At 47.1% G+C, this 12,406-nt stretch overlaps 1 protein-coding gene across 1 annotated transcript in view; it reads right to left on the bottom strand.

Moving 5' to 3' along the window:
- The window catches only part of GPRIN3 (GPRIN family member 3), a 44,047-nt gene extending 37,554 nt beyond the window's left edge, over window positions 1–6,493 (bottom strand). Inside the window, exon 1 of the mRNA XM_083756495.1 lies at window positions 5,948–6,493. The gene's annotated coding sequence lies outside the window, so the exon portion shown is untranslated. The remainder of the gene's footprint in view (window positions 1–5,947) is intronic.
- Window positions 6,494–12,406: the final 5,913 nt, after the last annotated feature.

The following is a 12,406-nucleotide window of genomic DNA, read 5'->3' as shown; positions in this document are numbered from 1 at the left end:
GAAAATAATGATAATAATAAAGAAACAATCTTAAAATGAAACTATTCAGATTCTTCTGGGGGAAGACAGATCTGTGTTTGTTTCATTAGTACTCCAAATATGTAAGAGTACGCCTGAAACATCTACTGTCTCAACTGGCCTTCAAGTCAAAGCTGGACATCTGCCTAGGAAGCTCATGATTCATCCAAGTTCTAGTTGCCAATTAATTACAATTACTATGCTATTATTATAATTTCTAGAGTATAATCGACGGGCACAATGCTTTACAAAGTACAAGAGGACAGGTCCCTGCCTCAAGGAACTTACAATCTATATAATTCACTGCATTGGGGTGGGGAAGAAGAGGAGGGAGGTGAATTCAGTGGTAAACAGGGAAAGAATCTGCATTATTTCAGGCACACATGCTTAGGGTTAGACTGCAATCAGATACCCACTTCTCTATGAGTAAAACCCATTGACTTCAATGGGACTTTATTTCTGAGTAAACAACCCCTGGATGGTTAAGCCCAGTCAAAGGCAACTATGGGGTTGCGATGCTCATCTCACTTTCAGGCCAAGGGAACTGGTGTTTGTCCACAGACAGCTTTTTGGGTCATATGGCCAGCAAGACTAAACCGTTTCTGATGCAATGGGACACCATGACAGAAACCAGAGCGCTCAGGTGCCAATTCAGTCCTGGAGAATTAGTCCTTGTCAGAGGACCTTTGGGGGCAGCATGTCTCAGTCCCAACATGCAACAATGTTCCAGGACAGCACTGGGAATCTGTGGCCTTCCAATGTTGTGGGATGACAACTCCCATCTTCCCTGTTCCGATTCTAGAACAATAGGAATGTGTCTGCACCCTGCACATCCCCCTCAATTTGGCATGGACCCATCATCACCATATGGGACAATTGAGAACATCTGTATAAATCACTAACAACCCATCTCTTGGATCTCCCAAACTTGGGTCTCCAGCTGTTTTTGGACTACAACTCCCACAATCCCTGACCACTGCTAGCTAGGGATGATGGGAGTTGTATTCTAGCAACAGCTGGAGGCCCAAATTTTGGAAAGCCTATGCAAACTGGATTGTATCAGTTCAGGTCTGGTGCATTTATGTAAGGATGGGGAGGGAAATTGTTTCAGTTCAAATTTAAAGGCAAACATACCAAGTTTGCACATTCTGAAACATCATACCAACTGAAACATGGCCATGCGTCAATATTCTCACTTCCTGGAATGTTGCAGTGCAGTTCCCCAGCTGAGTAACGTGTATAGAAATGCGCATACTAGGGTAAAATGTGCATTAGAATGCACATATTCGAGAAAATTACATGCAAAAAACGCATTACATGAGGGGAAACGTGTTTGGAGACATTCACTGGTGAATTTTCACGAGGTCTTTAATGTGCAAATTGATTGGAAATGTGGGGAATGACCTAGGATTGGGGGGAAAATGCAAAACACAGAGCGAAACCAAAACATCCAAATCCACCCATCCCTGGATTTATTTCACATGCGCAAATGCTCCCTGAAATGGATGAAGAAGGATCTGTACACATGCAAAAGAAGAGATCAAAAGAAAGGCTGGGCTTTTCATTGAACGCAAATCACTTTGTTGAAATTGGAGAAGTGACTCAAACTCCATTGACTAGAACCATTCTCCCTAACACCCAGTTTCCCTGTGAAATTGAGGGTTAAGGTGAGATTGAGTTACCGGCCCTAAGTCACCTAGCGGGTTTTAGGCCCAGTAGGGGTTTGAACCCTGCTCTCTCCTCCCAACACCCTTCAGCATTCTTACAGAATTAGGTGACTACCAGGCCATTTCCTTTGCCTTCTACAAAATATGGAAAAGTGAAGGGAACAGGGAAAGGAGGGAGTTTTCTCTTTTCTTTCTAATTCTAGTTATTTTGCTTCTCTGCAGAGAGAGTGTCCAAGATAGTCTTGCCGGCCTTGCTTTCCTACATCACGAGTATTGTTGCAATTTCAGGTTGCCTAAAGCTATAAAAGTAGGTTAAGGGGAAAGGGCCGCCATCTTCCCTTCAACGTTCCCAGACCCACCAGCCTCATTCTGGGACATACCTGGAAGGACATGTATTATAGCTTATAGTTTGCAGTCTGGGGATAGGTACTGCCTGTCCAATTGTGAACCACCCTGAGATCTATGGGTATAGGGCGGTATACAAATTTAATAAATAAGAATAATGCCTGTCAATCACAGCTGAACAGCAAACTCAAAAAATACGAATTTTTTAATCTTTCAGAAGACTTGTTATCAGCCGGAAGAGAGAAGAAACCACAATATTATATGCTTGTCTAAGGAGTCCTGTTATGCATAAGGAACCAATGGGAACAGTTCTTTGGGGAAGGACCTGGACCAGCCCAAGACATTTTGCTGCCCAAGGCACAGGACAAGATGTCACCTTTACCTACTCCGTGTACAGAAGCAAACCAGGCTGGCAGCTGATGTTTGGTTCAAAGCTGGAGATGCAATTGTGTTTTCTATGGCACCCAAGGTCAGCAGGATAGCTCTGGGGAGCACAGAGCACATACAGCTGCGTCCCTTACCTGCCCCTCTGTATCTACTGCCTGAGACAGAAGCCTCACTCTGTCTAATAGCAGGGCTTCGCTCAATGGCAGAGCACCTGCTTCACATAAAGAAGACCCTAGCAGGGGCAGACCTTGGTAATATGGTGCCGGGCTTTGGGAAGAAGCCACGATGCTCTGGAAGGGTTCTGGAGCCCTCCCATCTCCTTCCCAAAGCTGGGCAAGAGCAAACTAGGCTTTGGGAAGGACCCTGTCAGAGCCCTCATGCCTCCTTCCTGAAGCAAGCACTTACTAAGCTTTCGAAAGGTGGCAGGAAGGCTTGGCAGCTTGGCAGCCTGTAAAAGGGTCCCAGACTGTAGGAGAACCATTGCTTCCGAGAATTGACAACACTGAGCAAGGTAGGCAATGTGGCCTATACAGTAGTACCTCGGTTTACAAATAGTCCTGTTTACGAACTATTCAGTTTACGTACTCCGCAAAACCATAAGTAGTGTTCCGGTTTGTGAACTTTACCTCAGTCTACAAACAGTAGCCAAACAGTGGAAGGGCACTGGCAGTGGGAGGCCTCATTAGGGAAAGCGTGCCTCGGTTTAAGAACAGATTTGGTTTAAGAACGGACTGCAGGAATGGATTAAGTTCATAAACAGAGGTAGCACTGTACAGTGGTACCTCTGGTTGCGAACGGGATCCGTTCCGGAGGCCCGTTCGCAACATAAAAAGAGCGCAACCCACAGCAGCACATCTGCATACGCATGGGTTATGATTTGCTGCTTCTGCACATGCACGTGACGTCATTTTTGCGCTTCTGTGCATGCGCAAGCAGCGAAACCTGGAAGTAACCCTTTCCGGTACTTCCGGGTTGCCGCAGGACGTAACCTGAAAGAACGTAACATGAAATGGACGTAACATGAGGTATGACTGTATTGTATATCTTCCTGTGCTCCCCTTTCTTTCAGCAAAAGCACCAAAAGCATCTGTCTGTTCTCCTGGCAACCCTGTTGGGACAGTGAACACGATAAGGCAGCCACCTCACACAGGCTAGTCATATACCCTCGCACCCTGCTTAGGCCTTCTCCCTACGACCCAGCCAGGGGGAGTCAACATGGCGTCCATCCAGCTGTCTCTGGACTACAGCTCCCATCAGCCCCATCCAGCTTGGCCAATGCTGAGGGGACTGACGGTCATGGCTAAGCATTGCAGAGCTATCTGAAAATCAATGAATGAAAAATGGAGGGGGCGGGGGAAGAGTACCAGTATACACGCAGGCTGGCAGGGGAAACATAAAATGCGGGGGATGCAATTTTTTGGCACAAATATAGATACCCCACGCTCCAGCCACAACACCTTCCCCCAACAATAATCAGTGGCAGCAGGAGCCACCCAAACCGTACGTGTAAATTAACGAAAGATGCCACAAGGCTTGTGTTCTGTTGTTGTCTTGTTTTCCCCGTCACCTGTACTGAGGAAGTATTTCGGTGCTGTGACAGTGGTGTTGCTATGGCAATGACTCTTCTATCTACTGGATTGAGTCGGGAGGGGGCACCCTGCACAATCCAAACACACTGCAGCAGTGTGATAGAGGGCAGGATCCGGAGGGAAGTTCTGCTTCACACATTCCTCTGCAGCTCCCATTCATCTCAACAAACTGGATGCCAAAGAGAAGCTTCTGGACTCTGTCCAGATATTTTTAACCATTTGTCAGCAAAAAGCCTCTGAAGTGGGCATATTGTGAACCCATTTTTTATTATAAAAAATTAATACATCTGACTTACATCTATCTGTTTGTTGGCAGTTCTCCACCCTACCTTTTCTTTTAAAAGCCCTCTGAAGGCAGTATTGAAAAACACCTCCGTCAAATGAAAGATAATTAAGTCAATAAACCAAGAGTTAAAATGCCTTCTTGAGACATGTGTCTATTACCTAGTCTGTTGTTCAGCTTTTGTTACAGACAACTCACCACTTGGAAACAGGAAGAAGAAACTCAATGTGTTTGTTTGAAGGTAAAGAAGCAAAACTTTGCACCCTCCCTGAACCCTCTCCTCCATTCATTCTGAGCAACGACAAATGAGAGTGTCCCTTTTCGTCCGGTCTCCAAAATGGCTATGGTGGTGCAATTGCTAAGGTTTGCTGTAGAAAGTGGTAGTTTTTATTTGCCAATTTTACAAAGGGTGTATATGGAAGATGATTGCTGTTCTTGAGACTAAATGTATTCCCAAGGTAAAGCTGCGTTCACACGACGGAAGGCAAGGCTACCAGCTACCCCTGTGTGAGTTAGAATCTCTCCCGTTTTGTGCTTACAGATTCTTGAACTTGCACTTCTGAACAGGGAAAGCAGAACAGTGGTGTATGTGCTCTGGAGAACACCTGGGTTGGTGCAGGCCTCAATTTACCTTGACTTCCGGCAAGATCAGAATCGGCAAGATCAGAATCGTAGTTAAAAAGGATTGAGATCTTTAAGTCGCCTGGAAGGATCGTTTGTGCAAAAGTAGCCTAGGAAGCAGCTGGCCTCTTGAAAGCACCAGGGCCTCTCGCCCTGACCTTGCGTCTGGGAAAAGTTCCCTCAAGTGCTTTATTTTCATAATAAATTATCCAGCCATCAAAGCAGCTCGTAAACAGTTAGTACACATGTCACGCATCTGGGCTTCAATCCAGTCCCCTTCGTTTGTTCCCTCTTCCCCAAGGCAATTCTCCTTGGATGTCTCTTCCAATTCCTTTCTAGGGGAGAATAGCAATCCTAAAGGCATCAAAGCTTTTATGGGATGTAACTAATAATATCATCATAATTTGAGTTGGCCATTGACCTGATTTAATTTTTGGTTCATGCAAACTGAAGATCACTTGAAGGAGAGGACTGACCCCCTTTCAAAATAAACGTATTTGCCCATCACCCCCATACCAAAAACACACGTGCAACTTTCTTTTTCTTGGTCTCTCCCTACAAGGGCCAATAAAACTACATATCTGCAAAGAAGATATTAGGGTTGAATGTGCCTGAAATGAATGCAACCACGGCCAGGGCAACTGAACTTACTGTATCTGCAAAGTTCACCTATTATTAGTAAGTGGTTTCTTCCTATCAAAGCGGGACTTCTATAATAATACTATTTACGTATTTAGAAGGGGAGAGAAACGATGAAAACAAGACTGGCGAGGAAGGGGTTTGGATGCCATTTCTTCCATTAGGCGCAGCGCGATCCTAAGCCGATGCCAATTCCGCCGTGCTTATGGCGGTGGCCATGCGCTTTTCGCCACGTTTCCTTGGAAGAATGAATTACTCCCCAGTTACGCGCGCGCCTAGGAGTAATCCAGTCAACGTACATTTGGGACGCGGCAGGATTTTTATCAGGATCCTCACCGGCCGCCGCCTGCAACCTGCATTGCCCCAACGCAAGCGCAACTCCCCGAGCCTCCGCTTACCTTCCGCAGCCAGGGGGAAGCAGCAGCGGCCGCCGCCGCAGCACCGGCAGCCAGGAGAGATGACCTTGCAGAGAAATTCCTCATCGGAGCAGCAACCGAGCAGCTTTCCCCGCTCGCAGCCTGGCGCGTAAAAACGCAGACGGAAAGAACCCTCCAGGTCGGGATCCAGGCGCCCAAGCTGCCAGGATGGACCTCAACGCGGGAGAAACCCGGAAAGCCTTGTCTACGAAGGCTCGGATTTTGAGGGAAAACCCACTGCGGGGAGAAGGAGCCACAAGTCAAAAGCGGAGGCGAAGCCGGGAACGCCGCGGCTGCTTGGGTGGCTCCGACTCCGGCTCCTCCCGGCGCGCATTTGGCGCTGTTGCAGAGGGCGGCGCAGGTGCCTCCTGGGGGGGCGTTTCTAGCCTTGGCCGGGCGGACGGGGAGGCGGCTTCTTCCGCTGCCGGCGGCTCCTGCAGCGGCTGTGCCCGCGATCGCCTTCGGAGCAGCCGCTCCTCCAAGGTGGCCCGCGAGGTGGGAAGGCGAGAGGGAGCCGCGCGCCCGCGCGTCACAGGCGCGCGTTGCTGGCTGCGCCGGCAAGGAATCGGGGCATTCAGAGCAGCCCCGGGAGGCGGAGCAGGAAGGCCTCTCGCCCCGGTTGCCTCTCCGCCCGACGCATTTCTCAAAGAGCTTCCTGCTGCAGGAGAGAGGAAGACACAGCAGCTGAAGTTTCCGCCCGTCTGGGGCCAGATTTTCGTTCCTCCCCGCCAAGTGCCATCCAGCATCGCCCTTTTCTTCGTTCCCATTTTGGGGACGCAGCTCAGTTGTAAACTCTCTTGGACGCCAAAGATCGGCAGCGATGGAAACGCGGAGAGTGCTCCTGCCCATGTGCAGAGTGTTATCCACCCCACCACACTCACACCTTGCTACATACCCAGAGCCAGCGCCCCCAGTTCAGAGTACAGTGGTACCTCGGGTTACATACGCTTCGGGTTACAAACGCTTCAGGTTACAGACTCTGCTAATCCAGAAATATTACCTTGGGTTAATAATTTTGCTTCGGGATGAGAACAGAAATCGTGCAGCAGCGGCAGCAGGAGGCACCATTAGCTAAAGTGGTGCTTCAGGTTAAGAACAGTTTCAGGTTAAGAACAGACCTCCAGAACGAATTAAGTTCTTAACCCGAGGTACCTGTGTAGATGGCTCAGTGCAGACAGGAAACATGGTGTTAATGGCCTCTTCGTTTTTGGTGTTAAATATTGCAGAAGGCTGAAGCCTCTCTGTTCTATCAATCAGGGGTGCCAGATTGAATAAAATTAGGGGTGGGGTGGGGTAAACCCCGCCCTGCACAATCAAATCACCTGATGCAGTGCACCCACAGCATTTGAATGGCAATGCCCATCAACTTGGGGTGGGGGGCAGTTCCCTCAAATATTTTATTGAAGGGGTGTGTGTGAAGGGACCATGGCAAGCATTCTACTGATGAAATGTTGGGTTGTCTTGTGGTGGGGAAGTAGAACAGCTTTCTGTGAAGACAAACGTAAAATCATAAAAGATAGACGCTTAACACGAATTATATGACACTATCAATATACATGGTACTTCACTTGCACAGATAAAGGCTTGTAATAACTCACTATTGATAATAATGAATAAGAAGCAAAAGGGTATGTGGAAGAAAGACCTAGAAACACTAGCGATGACCGTTTGGATTTGCTTGTGCAATTTCTGTTCCTGACCTTGGGCGAATATGTGAATTGTGGCAATTTCCACTCCTGTTTCCATTTCTGACAGAAATCTGCAACATCCCTACACCTCTTGCACCTCTGGTGTTGCGCCATTGCAAGAAGGTCGCCCTTCAGCCACCTGTGAGGTCAAGGGAATATTCCTCTCTGTAAAAATGACATAATGCCTCTTTGCAAGTACAGTGGTACCTCGGGTTAAAAACTTAATTCGTTCTGGAGGTCCGTTCTTAACCTGAAACTGATCTTAACCTGAGACACCACTTTAGCTAATGGGGCTTCCCACTGCTGCCGCACCACCGTCGTGTGATTTCTGTTCTTATCCTGAAGCAAAGTTCTTAACCCGAGGTACTATTTTTGTAGTGGATTCTGTAACCTGAAGCGTCTGTAACCTGAAGCATTTGTAACCCGAGGTACCACTGTAGAGAACTGTCAGACCATGGGCCAAGTGCAGGGTACAGCCTTCTATGGCTTCCACCTGTTTGCTTCTGGAACTAAGCTTCATCTGTGGGAAAGCTTTTAAAAAGTGGTAGCCACCCTACAATCTCAAGTGGTACAGTCTGCTCTGCCACCTCATTCCATTGCATGTGCAGAACACGCCCAAGCACTGCATCTATTCACCAAGCTTGAGATTCCTATGGTGAGAGAACACTAAGCAAGGCCTTCTAAGAAGAAGGAGAAGGAGAAGGAGAAGAATAAGAAGACATTCAGGAGGGCAGGGAACACATTTTAGCAGGCTTTCCCTTCAGCCTTCACCCAGATGTTACAGGGATCAAAAGGGCAACAGCAGAACTTTGAATTGAGCCCAAAAAGTCACCAGTAACTTAGCATAGCTCCTTCACAATTGGTCTCATTTTCTCAGCTGGTACCAGTCACCAAATTCTGAACCAGTGGCAATTTCTAAGCAGGCCTGCGCATGCGGTGTCATCGGTGTGCGATGGCATCTTGCAGAGCGCAGGTCAACAAGACGGGTCTTTGCGCCAGGGAGGTTGCAATCTACACTTTGACACAGAGGAAACAGCAGAGGGAGGGGAGGGGAGGCAGGGATAAGCAGGGAAGGAATATGCAATTGCTCAGGATTAATTTAAGGGCATTAGGCTTAATTATAGGTTGAGTTGCAGGAGGGCGTGGGAAATCGAGGGTTGAGCTAAAGTCTCACGGACGAGGTGGATTTTGAGGAGGTATTTGATGGAAGAATGAGAGGTGGCGTTACACAGGTGTTCTGGGAGGCAGTACGGAACAAAGGGAAAGTCGCTTGATGGTGTGGGAGACCTTTGGCTGGTGGAGGCTGGTAGTGAACAGCAAAGGTCTCTTCAAAGGCAGCTTCCGTGCACTGCCGTGCATCTAATCTAGAGGTTACCAAGGGGTGTGTTAGTTCAGCTGCAGCTGGTGAGTTTATGTTCGCAATCTTAACAAATCACATCCAATCTGAGTCGCTTCCCTAATTTGGTTCAGGGTGTGGTGAACTTGCAGGATTTATAATAAACTTTGGGTGGCTGGATAGAAAAATCTGCAGTGTGTGAAATACTTGTTGTATTCCAGCTTCTTGGACATGACCTTGAGTTGCATCTATGTATGCTTCAGAGTTTCTTCATCTCACCCCACCCCACTAACAAGCTCTTTGGCTGTCTCCAAATTATGAAAATGGAAAACCTATTACACAGCCTGCCATCAGAAGTCTATTTATATCTCAGCAGCATCTATAAACACCAGCTTCAGTTTATGTAGTAGAATCTATTCTAGGATTTGGCTAACAGAGATGAATTTGACAAAGAGATATCCAAGGCAATAATTACCCTATGTTTATTCAGAAACTTGCTAACAACCAAAAATGGTTTTCTCTGCAAGGCCTTTCTGCGCACAAAAAAAGAAGTTTCTCTTATTCATGCATACTTGCACTCTAAACCAAAACTCAAAAGTGCCACTAATGTGCAAACTAGATGAGGTATGAGGGTCTGCTTAATCCTTTCCCCACTCACCATTTCCCCTCTAAAAATCACCTAGCAGCTGCCTTTATAGCAGAGATACAGACATGCATATGTTTCCTCCTGTAGGTGGAAAACCAACAAGGAGAGGCAATTTTGAGCAAAAGCAAGTCAACAACAACGGGTGGAGGGGAAAGGGTTAAGCCTTCCAGAGAGCCTTCTAGTTTTGTAAACAAATATGTTAGACGAAAGATGCAAATGACTTCATGCCACATCTAGTTTAGCCCTGGATTCAGCAGGGCTTAGGGTGTAGATATATATTCCATCTGTTAACACAAGGGTTTGATGAGGGCCATAAATGCAGGGCAATGGGTGTGAGATATATTTTCAGAATAGAAGCAGCAGATGGGATGGAGTCTACAGCTCTCCCCATGACTCTCCCCATTCCCCTGCAAAATCTCCTGCCTAGCTATTTTGCTCACATCCCCTTGACTCCCAATTCCAAAAATAAGTCAGGCTGCAGTGAAACAGCTGGAAAGATGGGTTGGTTGGGGGAATGACAGGTGGAGCGAAGGGTTAAGCAGCCTCACATTACTTGGCCATTTCTATCCTGGAAATTGTCACACTCCTCTTCACACATGGGTTTGGGAACCTCTCTGGCAGTACAGTGGTACCTCAGGTTACAGACGCTTCAGGTTACAGACTCCACTAACCCAGAAATAGTACCTTGGGTTAAGAACTTTGCTTCAGGATGAGAACAGAAATCGTGCACCAGCAGTGCGGCGGCAGTGGGAGGTCCCATTAGCTAAAGTGGTACCTCAGGTTAAGAACAGTTTCAGGTTAAGAACAGACCTCCAGAACAAATTAAGTTCTTAACCCAAGGTACCGCTGTATAATGTATAGCTTTGCCCAGAGCCATAGCTACTGGGGGGGGGGGGGCTAACTGGGTTTTTTTTTGCCTCAGGTATAACCTCCAGAGGGGTGCCACTGAGGCTCCCAGGCTGTGTGTGTGTGTGTGTGTGTGTGTGTGTGTGTGTGTACACAAATGCGTGAGTGGGTGGGTGCCAAACTGGGTTAAATAAAGTGTGCATGGAATTTCAGACAATCCTGAGCAGGTTTAGTGGGACTTGTCTTAGAACTGCAACTGTGCAGCCTGACTTGCTAATTTCACTGAATTCAATGGCAATTTGTGCTTGATATGTGTGTTTAAAATTGCAGGCTGGTGTAGCCTGGTCTGGTAAAACCTAGTTTTTCTCCACCTGGAGCCAGGCATAAAGTTTATTCATTGTGGCACATTTCTGACTTGCTTTGCGGTTAAGAGAAGGCTCAGGTCTTGCTATGGTCAGAACTTGTATTCAGCTACCTTAGGCTTAGGGTTGTATGGCTCCATTTCAGGAGTTATTATCCACCGGGGCAAAGTGAGGAAGGGTTTGTAGCTCCACAGTCGAACATATTTGCATGCAGAAGGGCCCAGTGTCAGTCCCAGGCATCTGCAGGCAAGGCTGAAAAACATTCCCACTCCGAAACCATGCAAAGGTGCCGGTGCCAAACTTATTGCTTTCCTTTGGACCACATCAGCGAGGTCAAGGGGGGATGTCTTTGTCGACATACAGAGGGCCGGGAGACCAGCTGGCTAGCCCCAGCTGGGCCATCTCCTTCCAGCTGTCTCACTGCGAAGACCATCACCTCTGTTCCAACGTAAATCAGCAACCCGGGCTTCTGAGCCAGGGCACACTATCAGCTGATCGAACTGCACACACAGAATAGGCGTGAGGCTTGTGAAAGCGTACTACAACTACAGATTTATTAAGCATAAATCAGGACAAAGAAACATGTCATCTCTCTCTCTTCATCTATTTGGAGAGAACTGGAAAAAGCAAAAGCTATACACACAACGGAACTTCCCAGCAAGCTGTGCTGGAATGTAAACAGACATGTGACACGCAACAGTTCCACACATCTGCTCCTTAAGGTGGAATAGAAATCTCAACTGTCTTCTCATCTGGGCAGCCCAGGACCTCGATACACGCTGCCCAGGCTTGCACCCCGCGGTGGTCACCTCAGTGTTGCTAGCACAGCTGTTTGACTTCACCCCTGGAGGCGCACTCCATTGTCTCTCAAGACAGACGGATGCCAACAACATTTATAGGGTGATTGTAAACAGCTACCTGTTTACAATAGGGTATTTTACTTACTTACTTACATTTATATCACACCTTTCTTCCCAGTGAGCTTTCCAAAACAATATGAGAACAGAAACACAGCCATCCTTTAAAGTTTGCAATGCTCTGAGTTTTGCAATGCACTACTCCAGTCAAGTAATGCCTATAAAAAATGCATATACTGAGGTCAAGTGTGACTAAGTGGAGAGGTTCTGTGGTGGCAGGCTGAAAGACAGAGCTTCGGAGGTATGGTGCTCCCTTTTAATGTTTGTAGTGCCATTTATGTAAAATCCACACACATACGATTAAACACAATATTGTCATTGCTTGATGTTTACAAATTATATGCTAGTTGCCTCTGCACAAGTCCTTTGTTAGGACTCCCCTGCCGCCACCGCAGGAACGTCCTAAATAAAGAACTTTAAATACATATAAAAGAATAGTGAAATTTTTTTTGAAGAGTTACAGGAACAGGGACACTGACCTTGCACTCTTAAGATAAATATAGCTAACTTGTGAAAGCATGTTGATAAGTCTTGCCGTATTTGGTATTTGTGGGGCATGGACAGATTAACTTTGCAATTCCAACAATCACACTAAGCTGCAAGAAGTCAGGGCAAGAGGTGGCTTTGCCAGAAATGAGATCTGGGA

The sequence above is a fragment of the Podarcis gaigeae genome (genome assembly GCF_964106915.1).
Source record: "Podarcis gaigeae genome assembly, chromosome: 9".
Lineage (NCBI taxonomy): Eukaryota > Metazoa > Chordata > Lepidosauria > Squamata > Lacertidae > Podarcis > Podarcis gaigeae.
Note: the sequence above shows the minus strand (reverse complement) of the source record. Positions and strands in the feature narration are given on the sequence as shown.